This window comes from Bubalus kerabau, chromosome 11 (genome assembly GCF_029407905.1).
Source record: "Bubalus kerabau isolate K-KA32 ecotype Philippines breed swamp buffalo chromosome 11, PCC_UOA_SB_1v2, whole genome shotgun sequence".
Lineage (NCBI taxonomy): Eukaryota > Metazoa > Chordata > Mammalia > Artiodactyla > Bovidae > Bubalus > Bubalus kerabau.
In genome coordinates this window covers 3,721,367-3,732,940 of record NC_073634.1, presented here as the reverse complement: position 1 = coordinate 3,732,940, position 11,574 = coordinate 3,721,367, and the positions used below count along the sequence as shown (strand labels likewise).

Genomic DNA, 11,574 nt, shown 5'->3' with positions numbered 1-11,574 from the left:
CTCTGCCTCTCAGTTGATTGTTTCCTGGGATGAGGCACAAGAAACTAACATTCACCAAGGGCCTGCTAAGCATTCTCACTAGATTTCAATACAGTGTTACGGACCAGAGTGCTTGGCCTCTTTAATCAATAGAAACTGATCAGAGGCCAGGCAAGAAATTCAGGTAAGGCTTTAGGGGGGCCCCTGCAGCAGCAGAGGGGGCTGAGAACCAGCAACAGGCTTCCTGGTTTGCTCCCTCCCCAAGGCGGGGCATTGAGCTGATTCCTTATTTGCGGTGAGGGTAGGGGTGTGTCCAGGGGTCGGTCTAGAGGGGTGGCTTGTTGGGTGCAGGGGGCATGCGCAGTACCCTGCTTTTGCTCCCAGCTCTCCAAGTTGGGCTTCCCTTGTGGCTCAGCTGGTAAAGAATCTGCCTGCAGTGCGGGAGACCAGGGTTCGATCCCTGGGTTGGGAAGATTCCCCTGGAGAAGTGAAAGGCTACCCACTCCAGAATTCTGGCCCGGAGAATTCCACAGACTGTATAGTTCATGGAGTCCCAAAGAGTTGTCTGAGTGACTTTCACTTTCACTCCAAATTGGGCTTTTTGGTATCTTTGTATCTCAATGTCCTCAATTTGCCCCAACTGCACATGCAGGCATTAATCACATACAGTTTCTTTGTATTTTGTTGCTCCAGGAGAGGTGTATCCAGGTGCAAGCATTGCATCACTGCAGCAAAGGTCCCAGCTTGTTTCAATAGGATCCCAGCCAACTTAAAAGGTGGAGAGTTTTGCCCATTTTAATTAAAAGACACTTGCTTCTTGGGAGAAAAGCTATGACAAACCTGGTCAGCACATTAAAAAGCAGAGATATCACTTTGCTGACAAAGGTCTGTATAGTCAAAGCTATGGTTTTTCCAGTATTCATGGATGGATGTGAGAATTAGACCATAAAGAAGATTGAGAGCCAAAGAACTGATGCTTTCAAACTGTGGTTTGAAGACTCTTAAGAAGTTAGAGAAGACTCTTGAGAGTCCTTTGGACAGCAAGGAGACCAAACCAGTCAATCCTAAAGGAAAACAACCCTGAATATTCATTGGAAGGATTGATGCTGAAGCTGAAGCTGATGCTGGGAAAGATTGAGGGCAAGAGGTGAAGGGGGCAACAGAGGATGAAATAGTTGGATGGCATCATCGACTCAATGGACATGAGTTTGAGCAAATTCTGGGAGATGGTGAAGGACAGGGAACCCTGGCGTGCTGCAGTCCATGGGCTCACAAAGTGTCAGACACAACTGAGTGACTGAACAACAAGAATGGATGAAGAAGCTGAAGCTGAAGGAGATGATGTAATGTGTTCAGGGCCTTATGGGCAGCGGTAGGGCCACCAGTCCCATCCAAAGGCATCAGAACTGTCCGTTGCTGGCCTGCAGTCACACACGCAGGCGGCGGGAGGAACACACAGCTTCTCACTTTCCAGCTGCACCTGGCAAAGGCCAGTGCCCTGGAGAAAAAGGATCTGCAGGGTCTAATGCTTGAGCCTCTGCCACAGGGTGGCCCTCGGCTCTGGGCATCTCCGGGAGAACGTGGGGGTGGAGCAGTCCAGAGGGTCTTCTCCTGGAGGGCATCTTTGAGCAGCCTCCCCAGGCACCCTCTGGCGCCTCTCGTCAGCATCACAGGTGTTGGCTGCTGTATGGCCGGCTGCACACATGCAGCCATGTCTTTAGCCAAGACATTTCTACAAATCTTTTTTATGGGTATTGAAAAGAAATAACCTTGAATTTGAGAGTCGTAATGTTCCATTTCTGCAGCACTCAGAGTCTATCTCCCCCCTGAGGCTCCAAACCCAGCCATCAGCAGGAAAAAAAAATCCTCTGAATCTCAAGGAAAGAGAAAAAAATCACTCCAAAAAGCCAAGACCCCCCTCTGCTCACCTTAAGACTGCCTCCTTCGGCGTCTACAGACTTAGAATGATGTGTAAAGTGACAACTTTGACGCTCCTTGGAGGGGAGCGTGCAGCCAGGCCCCACGAGGCACAGGACATGCTGGCCGGTGACCAGAAAGAGAGAAAAGCCAGGAGTCATAATGACTATTGTCCAAAGGTCTGCACATCCACTGGCCATGACCGCTTATCGCAACTTAGGTGATGTGCATGACTTTTACCTGGATAGATAGTCTTTAAAACCTGGTGGCCCTACAGGTGAAAATAATAAAGATTTTAGTGAAGACTTAATGAAGCCAAGAAAGTTTGTGGAACGTTCTAGAAAAGAGCTCCTTAACTCTGCTGTTCATTGGCTTTTTATTTTTTTTACATCAAATGAGCATTTGTGTTAATTGGTGCATAATTACTGTACAGTGTTGTGTTAGTTGCTGCTGTACAGCGAAGTGACTCAGGTGTGAGTATACAGTTACTCCCTCCCTCCTGGCTCTCCTTCCCATCCCGCGAGGTCATCACGGAGCACCAAGCTGAGCTCCCTGTGCCACACAGCAGCTTCCCCCTAGCTGTGTGTTTCACACATGGCAGTGTACTCATGTCAGTACTACTCTGCTGACTCATTCCAGCCTCACCTTCCCTCCGCCCCGCATCTGCATCCACAGGTTCATTCTCTATGTCTTCATTTCTGTTCCTGCCCTGGAAATAGGTTTATCGGCACCATTTTTCTGGATTCCACATATATGCATTAAACTGTGATATTTGTTTGAGCATCATACTCACTGTTGTTTCCACAGGGTGGGACACCAGGTAAATTCTTAATATTCATGCATTTTCTTTCTGCTTTTTGGCCTAGAGCTCTTTAAGTAACCAGTCATATCTTGACCTCTCTTCACAAACTTGGATTGATCTGCAAAGACATTCACTGGAGCTTTATATATAGTTGTAAAAAAGTTGGCACTGTATATTTGTCCTATAAGTTGGGAATGGCTACATAAATTATGTTTACATCCATAAGATGGAAGAAACAGCAACAAGTCCGAGATGATGTTTTTCAAGGCTATTTAATGATGTGGAAACATGGTTATTTAAGCATGCTCTAATGTTACGTGGCACCAGTCTCACCAAACCTTTGCCACGTGCCAAGCACTGTTTAAAACACAACTGAGCACCAGCCTAAATGTAGGGTGTAGGCACAGTGATTGATCCCCGTTTTGGAGATGAGGAAATCAAGGCACTGAGAGTTTATGTTTCTTGCCCAGCTCAGACAGGTAGAGTCAGGCTCCAAACCCTGGAAGTTTGGCTACCGAACTGGTGTTTGTAACCACACTCATCATTCTGCCTCTCAAGGAATATGTGTCAAATCATGCATTGAGGCCGTTAATCAAAGCTTGCTAGAAACCTACTTTTTGAAAAAGATTATACTGAATGTTTGACCCCAGAGTCAAGACGGGGAAGTAGGGAAGAAATACAGAAGCATGGCCCTGGTGAGCTCCCACAAAGCCATAGTTGGCGTGGCCCCATCTATGCAATGGTTGGGCAGTGAACACGGGCAGTGCTTGTCTCTGGGGCTGGATTTCAACCCAAATGGATGCTCTGCCTTGCATTTTCCTGTTGGAATTATTTTCATTTATGGTGAGTATGATTTGCTTTTACAGAGGCCTTTTGAAAAGGTCAGAGTTTATCATAGTCCAGTTGGGGCAATATGCCATAAACTAATAAAAAGGGAGATGTAACATGGCCCACAATGCTCACGGCAGCACTGTTTACAAGAGCCAAGACACGGAGGCACCCTAAATGTCCATCGGCAAGGGGATGGATAAAGATGCGGTGTATTGTAATGGAATATCACTCAGCCACAAAAAAGAATGAAATAATGCCATTTGCAGCAACACAAATGGACCTAGAGAGTGTCATATAAATGGCATAAGTCAGAGAAAAGCAAACACCATATGATACACTTATTTGTTCAATCTAACATATGATACAAATGAACTTATTTACAAAATGCATACAGATTCAGACATAGAAAACAAACTTACAGTTACTAAACGGGAAAGTGGGAGAAAAGGGTAAACGAGGAGTTTAGGATTAACGAATACAAACTACCGTACAAAAACTAGTTAAACAACAAGATCCTACTGTATAGCACAGGGAACTATATCCAATGTCCTGGAGTAAGCCATAATGGAAAAAAATCTGAAAAAGAATATGTATGTCTGTGTATAACCAACTCACTTTGCTGTACACCTGAAACGAACACAACAGTCAGTCAACTATACTTCAAATTTTAAAAAAGGAAGATGTAAACTGCTGCCCTGGCCAGTGCGGGTGGGAGGATTCGCGGGCAGGGAAGGCCCGGCTGAGAGCCAGGTGAGCACAGAGGTTGTGTGCAGAGTGCCTGGAGTCAGGATCTGGGTGTGGTGGACTCCGCAGGGCACAAGGATTCTAGAAGGTTGGTTCTGCTGTGGTTGTTTTTCTTGAACTAAAAATGTTTGAAATGATGCAAAAGAGCACAATCCCTCTCCATTTCTTTTCTTAACCACTAGGAAAGGGCACACCACACACCCAGAAGGGTTCCCTGAAAGGACAGGTGAAGGGTGGGCAGGGCCCAGCTCAGCCGTGGGAGAAGCAGGGCCCACGAGGCTCACACCACGGAGGAGGTTCTGGGAGCAGAAACCACAGGTGAGTCAGCGCGGGGAGAGCTATGTGCAGAGTCTTTATTCCACTCCTCAGACTTGCAAAGAACTTGCCAGGGAAAGAGACAGCTGCCCCCACCCCCACCAAGTCAAGTGGCAGCAGGCTCAGGTCACACGGGTCCTAACACAGTCCTCCTGCCCTGCCCTGCCACGCTGACAAGGTCACAGGAGCCTCTCCTCCCAGCCTGAGGACTCGACTAACGGCCAGTGCACACCCACCCCCCGGGGCCCCCGTGGAGATGGGCTCCGGGATGACTGAGCGGTCACCATGGTGTCTGTCAGCCAGCACTGGGTTTAATGAAGAAGTCTGGGGACTTCCTTGGTGGTCCAGTGGTCAAGAATCCATCTGCCAATGCAGCACACACAGATGCAGTCCCGGGTCCAGGAAGATCCCACACACCACAAGGCAACTAAGCCCCAGGTGCCACGACCACGGAGCCTGCATGCCTAGAGCCCAGGAGCCGCAACCAGAGAGGCCACCACCGTGAGAGGCCCACTCGCCACAGCTAGAGCAAAGCTGAGCAGCAGTGAAGACCCTGCACAGCCAAAAACAAATAACTTAAAAAAAGAAGTTTGCTGATGCATCAGACTCAGCTCCTATTAGTAAATAACCCCATTCCAAGTTTTCAAAGAAAAGTCTGTGTCTAGAGATGAGAAGGAAGCGGGCAAACTGAGAGGCAATCCTGCCCAGAGGAATGAGTCAGAAATACACCAACCCTAATCTTGCTAAATCCTCAGCACAGCTGACGACTCCATTGCTGTGCGCCCAGCAGTCACCAGCTGTGATGAGGGTTTAGGCATTTAGGGTCAGTGTATTTCTGACTAAACTAAACTCTGAAACAGGGAGCTCCTTTCATGCTCAGTAGCCTCGTACCACGGCTTCTACTGTTACCCCCTCTGATTGACAAGGAGCTGGAGGGTCAGCCAGCAGGTAAATGCCTCAAATCTGAGGATAGATCAGGCTGTCTCCAAATCCTGGGCTCTTGGCCTCCCCGCTGCCCGGAAATGTGTCAGCAGAGGACCTCCTTCTAATGCCAAGTAGACACAGGAACAGCCCAGATAGCCACAGCCAACACGGGCCATGACCAAGCTGGAGGGGCAGAGAGCCCTGTCACTCCAAATGCCAGCAGCATGGCAAAACATCACGAAGCCACTCCAGACTTTGTTCAGGACAAAACCAAGGGTCTATAACTCCTGTGATGCAACAGCAACTCAGGCTGGAGAGAGAGAAAGGAGCAGAAGGAGAAAGACCCGCGAAGAGGGGCAGACACTGTCTCCCAGACCCTGGTTGCTGCTGTTGTTTAGTCCCTCAGGTGTGTCCAACTCTTTTGCAACCCCACGGACAGGCTCCTCTGTCCATGGGATTCTCCAGGCAAGAATACGGGAGTGGGTTGCCATTTTCTCCTCCAGGGGATCTTCCTGTTCCAGGGATCGAACCAGCGTCTCCTGCATTGGCAGGCAGATTCTTTACCATTGAGCCACCAAGGAAGCCCCTCCCAATCCCTGGGCCCAACCATAATGTGCCCTCTGCCAGCTGATGAGTTGCTGTCAGCAGGTTGGAAGGTTTAGCAGAAGTGCCTAGTGTGTGTAGGAACTGCCTAGTGTCCTTCACTCAGCTGGGCATTCAGGGACCCCCAGCTCTGTGCTCCTGTCTCCCCATGACTCTGTAGTCACCTGGAACCCTGCCAGCAGCAGCCACCCTTCAGCTCCAGCCACCTCTGGGGGCCAGGACCGTCCCTCCTTCACCTTGAGCACCACCAGGCCCACTTTGTCCTTCTGGGGGTTCCCAGCTGCTCGTGGCTGGGTGAAGGAGGGCAGAGAACACATCTCATTGCTCAGGGAGCAGGTACTTCCCTGAGACACAGCTCTTAACCCAGGCCCACGGCTTGTCAGGCAGGCTATGCAGACCCTCTGCCACTCCAGTGGAGCTGGGCCAGCACTTTACTTGGGTTCTCAGAGAAACCACCCTGGTTGGGTGGGTGAGTGCAGGAGGAGAGGCGGAGATGCCTTAAGGAATAAGCCTCCTCCACTCTACGGTCTTCCCTGGTGGCTCAGACAGTGAAGAAATCTGCCTGCAACGCAGGAGACCCAGGTTCAATAGATAACCTGAGTCGGGAAGATTCCCTAGAGTAGGGAATGGCAACCCACTCCAGTGTTCTTGCCTGGAAAATCTCATGGACAGAGGAGCCTGGTGGGCTACTGTTCATGGGGTCACAAAGAGTCAGACAAGACTGAGTGACTAACAATTTCACTTTCACTCCACAGTCAGGCTCCACGTGCTCCAGGACAGCACCAGCCGCAGCAAAAAATGAGCATCAAGGACTTCCCTGATGGTCCAGTGGTTAAGAATCTGCCTTCCAATGCAGGGGACACGGGTCTGATCCCTGATCACAGGCTTCCCAGAAATGGAAGACCAACTCTGGAAGGGAACTCACCCAGGGAAACTCAACTCACTGCTGGGCCTGCTACAATACTCTCTCCCTTCATTCTTGTACTATTGTTTTCTTATCATGTATTAATTAAATACTCAAGTAATAGATAAGTCCTCATTCATGCAAACATTACAGAAGTGTACAGAGATGCGCCAGGGCACACCCACACACATGCTGTCATTTTATACTAATTATTCTGGGAGGGGCCAAGCTGAACCCAAGGTGTGAGCTGCCTGTAGAGAGCAACATCCAACAAGCAGGAAGCAGAGGCAGGCGAGAGCCCACACAGGGCGGCCAGAGGCTGTCAGGGGAGGCCTGACGGCGGGGGCAGAGGGGCCAGAGGACACACCCAGGCCCAGGTCCCTGAAGCACCCAGGCCTGGCCACTTGGCAGAATCGCAGCCTCCATCACCCACTTAGCGTCTTAGGAATTAATTACCCGATTGCTCCAGGCAGAATCTGGGAGCTTGGAGGAGGCTGCAGGCACTCTGCAGAGGCCTGTAGAGCAGTGTTTGATGCCAAATATCAGAAGAACCCTCCGAGGATGGATTTTTATATTTTCACATTTACTATAGCTCTGATTGCGTCCCAAGTTACTAGTTCTCTGATAGAAGAACTTGGTTGTGATAAGTTTATCAACAGCAAATAGTTAAATGATGAAACTACTCCAAGAGAACCTCTGTGTTCAGGACAGTCTTCTATCAGTCTAGTAGCTTGATTTTTTTTAAAAAGTATATGAGAATAAGGCAATGCACTGATGAAAACAAAGGAAGATTATCATGAAAAAGCATTGGAAAAAATCGAGACAAAAAATCAAAAGCATCGTGAGACTCATCTAACATTCTTTTTTTTCTCTTTAGAGACTCCTCTAACATTCTTTTTCTTCTTTTTTTTTTCTCTTTAGAGACTCCTCTAACATTCTTTTGATCTGGATTCTTTTCCTTGCACTGTGGACATGTCTCCACTAAAATGTAAAGGAGAGTTTTGTAAACCTGAAGGCTGATTAAGAAAAATTGCCAATGAGCCTGGAGTAGAGGAAAGTTTAGGGGAGAATGGCTACACGTACATGTACGGCTGAGCCCCTTTGCTGTTCACCTGAGACTATCACAACATGGTTAATCGCTTGTACCCCAATACAAGATAAAAAGTTTAAAAAAAAGAAAGAAAGAAAGGAAAATTGCCAGTGATGAAGCCCATGATGATGAAGGAAATTAGAAAACAGTGCTGACAAGAAAAAGTTGTCATACTTATATATGACATATATATATATGACATATGACTTATATATGACATATGATAACTGACGTAGTTATCAGGGCTGGAAGGTTATAAAAAAAACTTGAGGTTTTCAGAACATGTGATTTCTTCATGTCAGATTCAACAGAAGTTTTTATGTGTAGGATTGGCTTTGTGTTTTGGGGGGTAGCTCATGGCAAGGAAAGTACCTACTACGTCTATGTCATGTTTTCAAGGATATCCGAAATTTCTGGGGGGAAACTCGATAAAGAATTAGATTTTAAGTCCCTACAGGGCTAAGTTAAAGGCAGATGCTTCCAGCTGAAGCCCAAACATTCCTCCAGGGGTCTCAGCTTTGAAGATGTCAGGGCGAGTCCAGGATGGACAGGCCCGGCGCTTCCCGAGGGCGTGGCCTCACCGCTCGCATCTCACCCGCCCTGAACAATGCACGCAGCATTTACTAAGCCTGCCTCCAAAGTATTCTATTAGAAGTCTGTGATCTAGTCACTCACGAAATTCAAGAGCCCATTGAGGCCAGAGAGGCAGGGCTGAATTTCTAAGACCACCAGAGTCAAATGACAAATCCCCAAAACCCAAATAGTTTACCCACCGATCTCAAAACCCACGGAGAGGCATCAGGGCCTGTATTCCCTACTCCCCTGCCCTCTTTTATTCTTGGCAGTGGTCCTGCACGTCTACCCCAAGCCAGTCCCCTGAGTCATCCTCTGCCCTGTGATGCACGTTGATAACTGATTTGGACCAAGGAGGCGGAGCTCCCAGAGAGGCCCGCCCCCTGAGTGTCCAGCCCCTATCTTCCTGGTTGAGCTGGTGCCCGGAGCTCGCTGCTCCTCTCTTCTCTCGATCAAGGCTCAGTCCAGGTCTTCCTCCAACGCGTGCTATACCGTTTCCCCCGGTAACACGGTAGTGATGACCTCCAGGGACTAGAACTCCCTCCCCCAGGGGCCAGACCCAGGGCTTAGTGCTCTTCTAGTGGAGCAGACGCAAAACGATGGTTTCCGACAGTCAAAGGAAGCAACAGAAGGCCCCGGGGAAGGCCAGCATCCCAACCCACGCCAGTCTGACCCTCCAACTACAGAACCTACGTAGTCAGTCAGCTCTCATCCTATAATGAGTTATTCCATTCTTCTGAAAAAGAGCAAGAAAGACGATCAAAACCCAGAAATCTGCCTTTTTCACTGAATCCACAGTTTCCAATCACAGACTCACGGGACTCATTGCTAGAGAGATGGATAGGTGGTGACAGCCAGGAAGTGGGGAGAAGTGGGCTAGAGGCCAAATCAATGTTCCCCACTCGCAGGGCTGCTTGTTGGAAATGTGTCTGGAGGGCCGGCCGTGTCACCAAGCACGCTGCCTCCAGTGGGGAGTGAGGCGGGGGCGAGGGGAGCAGTAACCCTCTCCCGTGGTTACTGGTGGTTACTCAAGTACTCTCAGCGTCCAAAGGTATGCAGAGCTATCCCCTTTCTTCATGTCAGGCCAGATGTTCCATCCCTGGCAGAATCCACAGGTACGGCCGGGGTAGGAGCTGGAAGTCACCCATCCCAAGCCAGGCTCCTGTGGTCACCCTCGCATGGGTGCTGGGGGAAGCTCCTTTGTTCTCCGTGGCCCCTTCCCCCACTTTGGTGTGGTCGGTGGGGGCGGGGGAGGCGCTTGCTGTGGTCTGGCTTCAGGGTAGAGTAACCACAAGACAATCAGACTGCAAAATTAAACTCAGGGGGGCAGGGTTCCTGTGTTCTCCTGCTAGAAAGGCTTCTTCGTGGTCTTGAGTCGTATGTCCAAAGTGGCCGCTTGTGTAAAGAACTTATGGTTATGGGGGAAGGGTGGGGGGGGCAGACTGTTAGGGAGTTTGGAATGGACATGTACACGCTGCTGTATTTAGGATGGATATTCAACAAGGACCTACTGTACAGTATAGCACAGGGAAGTCTGCTCAGTATTATACAGCAGCCTCCAGGGGAGGGGAGTCTGGGGGAGAATGGATGCATGTATATGTATGGCTGAGCCCCTTTGCTGTCCACCTGAAACGGCCACAACATTGTTCACCAGCTATGCTCCAATATAAAATAAAAGGTTAAAAAAAAGTCCTCTGTGAGCGTGTGTTGCAGATATATGCATGAAGGTCCCAGGAAGGAGTGAGGAAGGCGATAGAAATTGTTCCCACTGCATTTATCACATTATGTGTAAACTGTCTCAGTCCATCTGTGCTTAATATGAAAAGATGCATTCTACCTACAGAGGTGAGTCTAGCTGGTTATTTCAAAAATGGTAGTTCCTTCTCCATCCCCCTGCCCCCCACCCAGGGTAATGTTTTCCACCAAGCTGATGAATGGATAAAGTTATGGTACATATATATGATGGAATATTACCCGGCCATAAAAAAGAATGAAATAATGCCATGTGCAACAGTATAGATGGACCCAAAAATAGTCATACTAAGTGAAGTAAGTCAGAAAGAGAAAGACAAATACCATACGATATCATTTATATGTGGAATCTAAACTATGACACAAATGAACTTCTCAGTGAAACAGAAACAGACTCAGAGAGAACATACTTGTGGTTGCCACGGAGGTAAAGGGTAGGGCAGGGAAAGATGGGGAGTTTGGGATTAGCAGATGCAAGCTATTATAAATAGAATGGACAAAAAACAAGGTCCTACTGTACAGCACAGGGAACTGTATTTGATATCCTGTAATAAACCATAATGGAAAACGATAAATAAATAAATGCCCTTCCTCTGTTTATTCCTTCCTTTATGGCCCTGAGGCCACCCCTCTAGTCTAGGCCTTTACCATGCCCTATGAAGATCACCACAGTACTATACAACGTCTTCCCAGGCCAGTCCCCCTGCCCCAGTATCTCTAAGAAATTAATTCATTCAGCAAACGCTTACTGAGAAGCTTCCAAGTGCCAGAACGGTTCAAAGTCCTGGTGCTAATCAGAAAAATAAGACAAGCAAAGTTCTTTGCTCTCACGTATCTCCTTAAAAGCAAGGAAACAATTCGCAAGAGTAATGTCAAGTGGTGATAAGTAAAACAGAAATAAGCAGGGTTAGTTAAGGAATAAAGAACGACAGAGGGTTATGTTATGGCAATTGCTCACAAAATGTCGTAGATAACAACAGGCTTCTAATCCTCATCACTGTAAAGGCAGATGAAATTCTTCTGTAAACTCCAGTGAGCTAGAAATTTATTTTAAAAGCTCGGGCAAGTCCCTGGAATAGAAATGTTTTGTTTAAAAGCTTTCCTAAACTTCGATATTTTAATAAAGGCCCCATGATATGA

At 48.1% G+C, this 11,574-nt stretch overlaps 1 long non-coding RNA gene across 1 annotated transcript; it reads left to right on the top strand.

The window, feature by feature from the left end:
* The first annotated feature begins 6 nt into the window (after window positions 1–6).
* LOC129622723 (uncharacterized) lies at window positions 7–908 on the top strand. Its single transcript, XR_008700114.1, has 2 exons — window positions 7–163; window positions 673–908. It is a non-coding gene; the product is annotated as an uncharacterized LOC129622723 (long non-coding RNA).
* The last annotated feature ends 10,666 nt before the right edge of the window (window positions 909–11,574 follow it).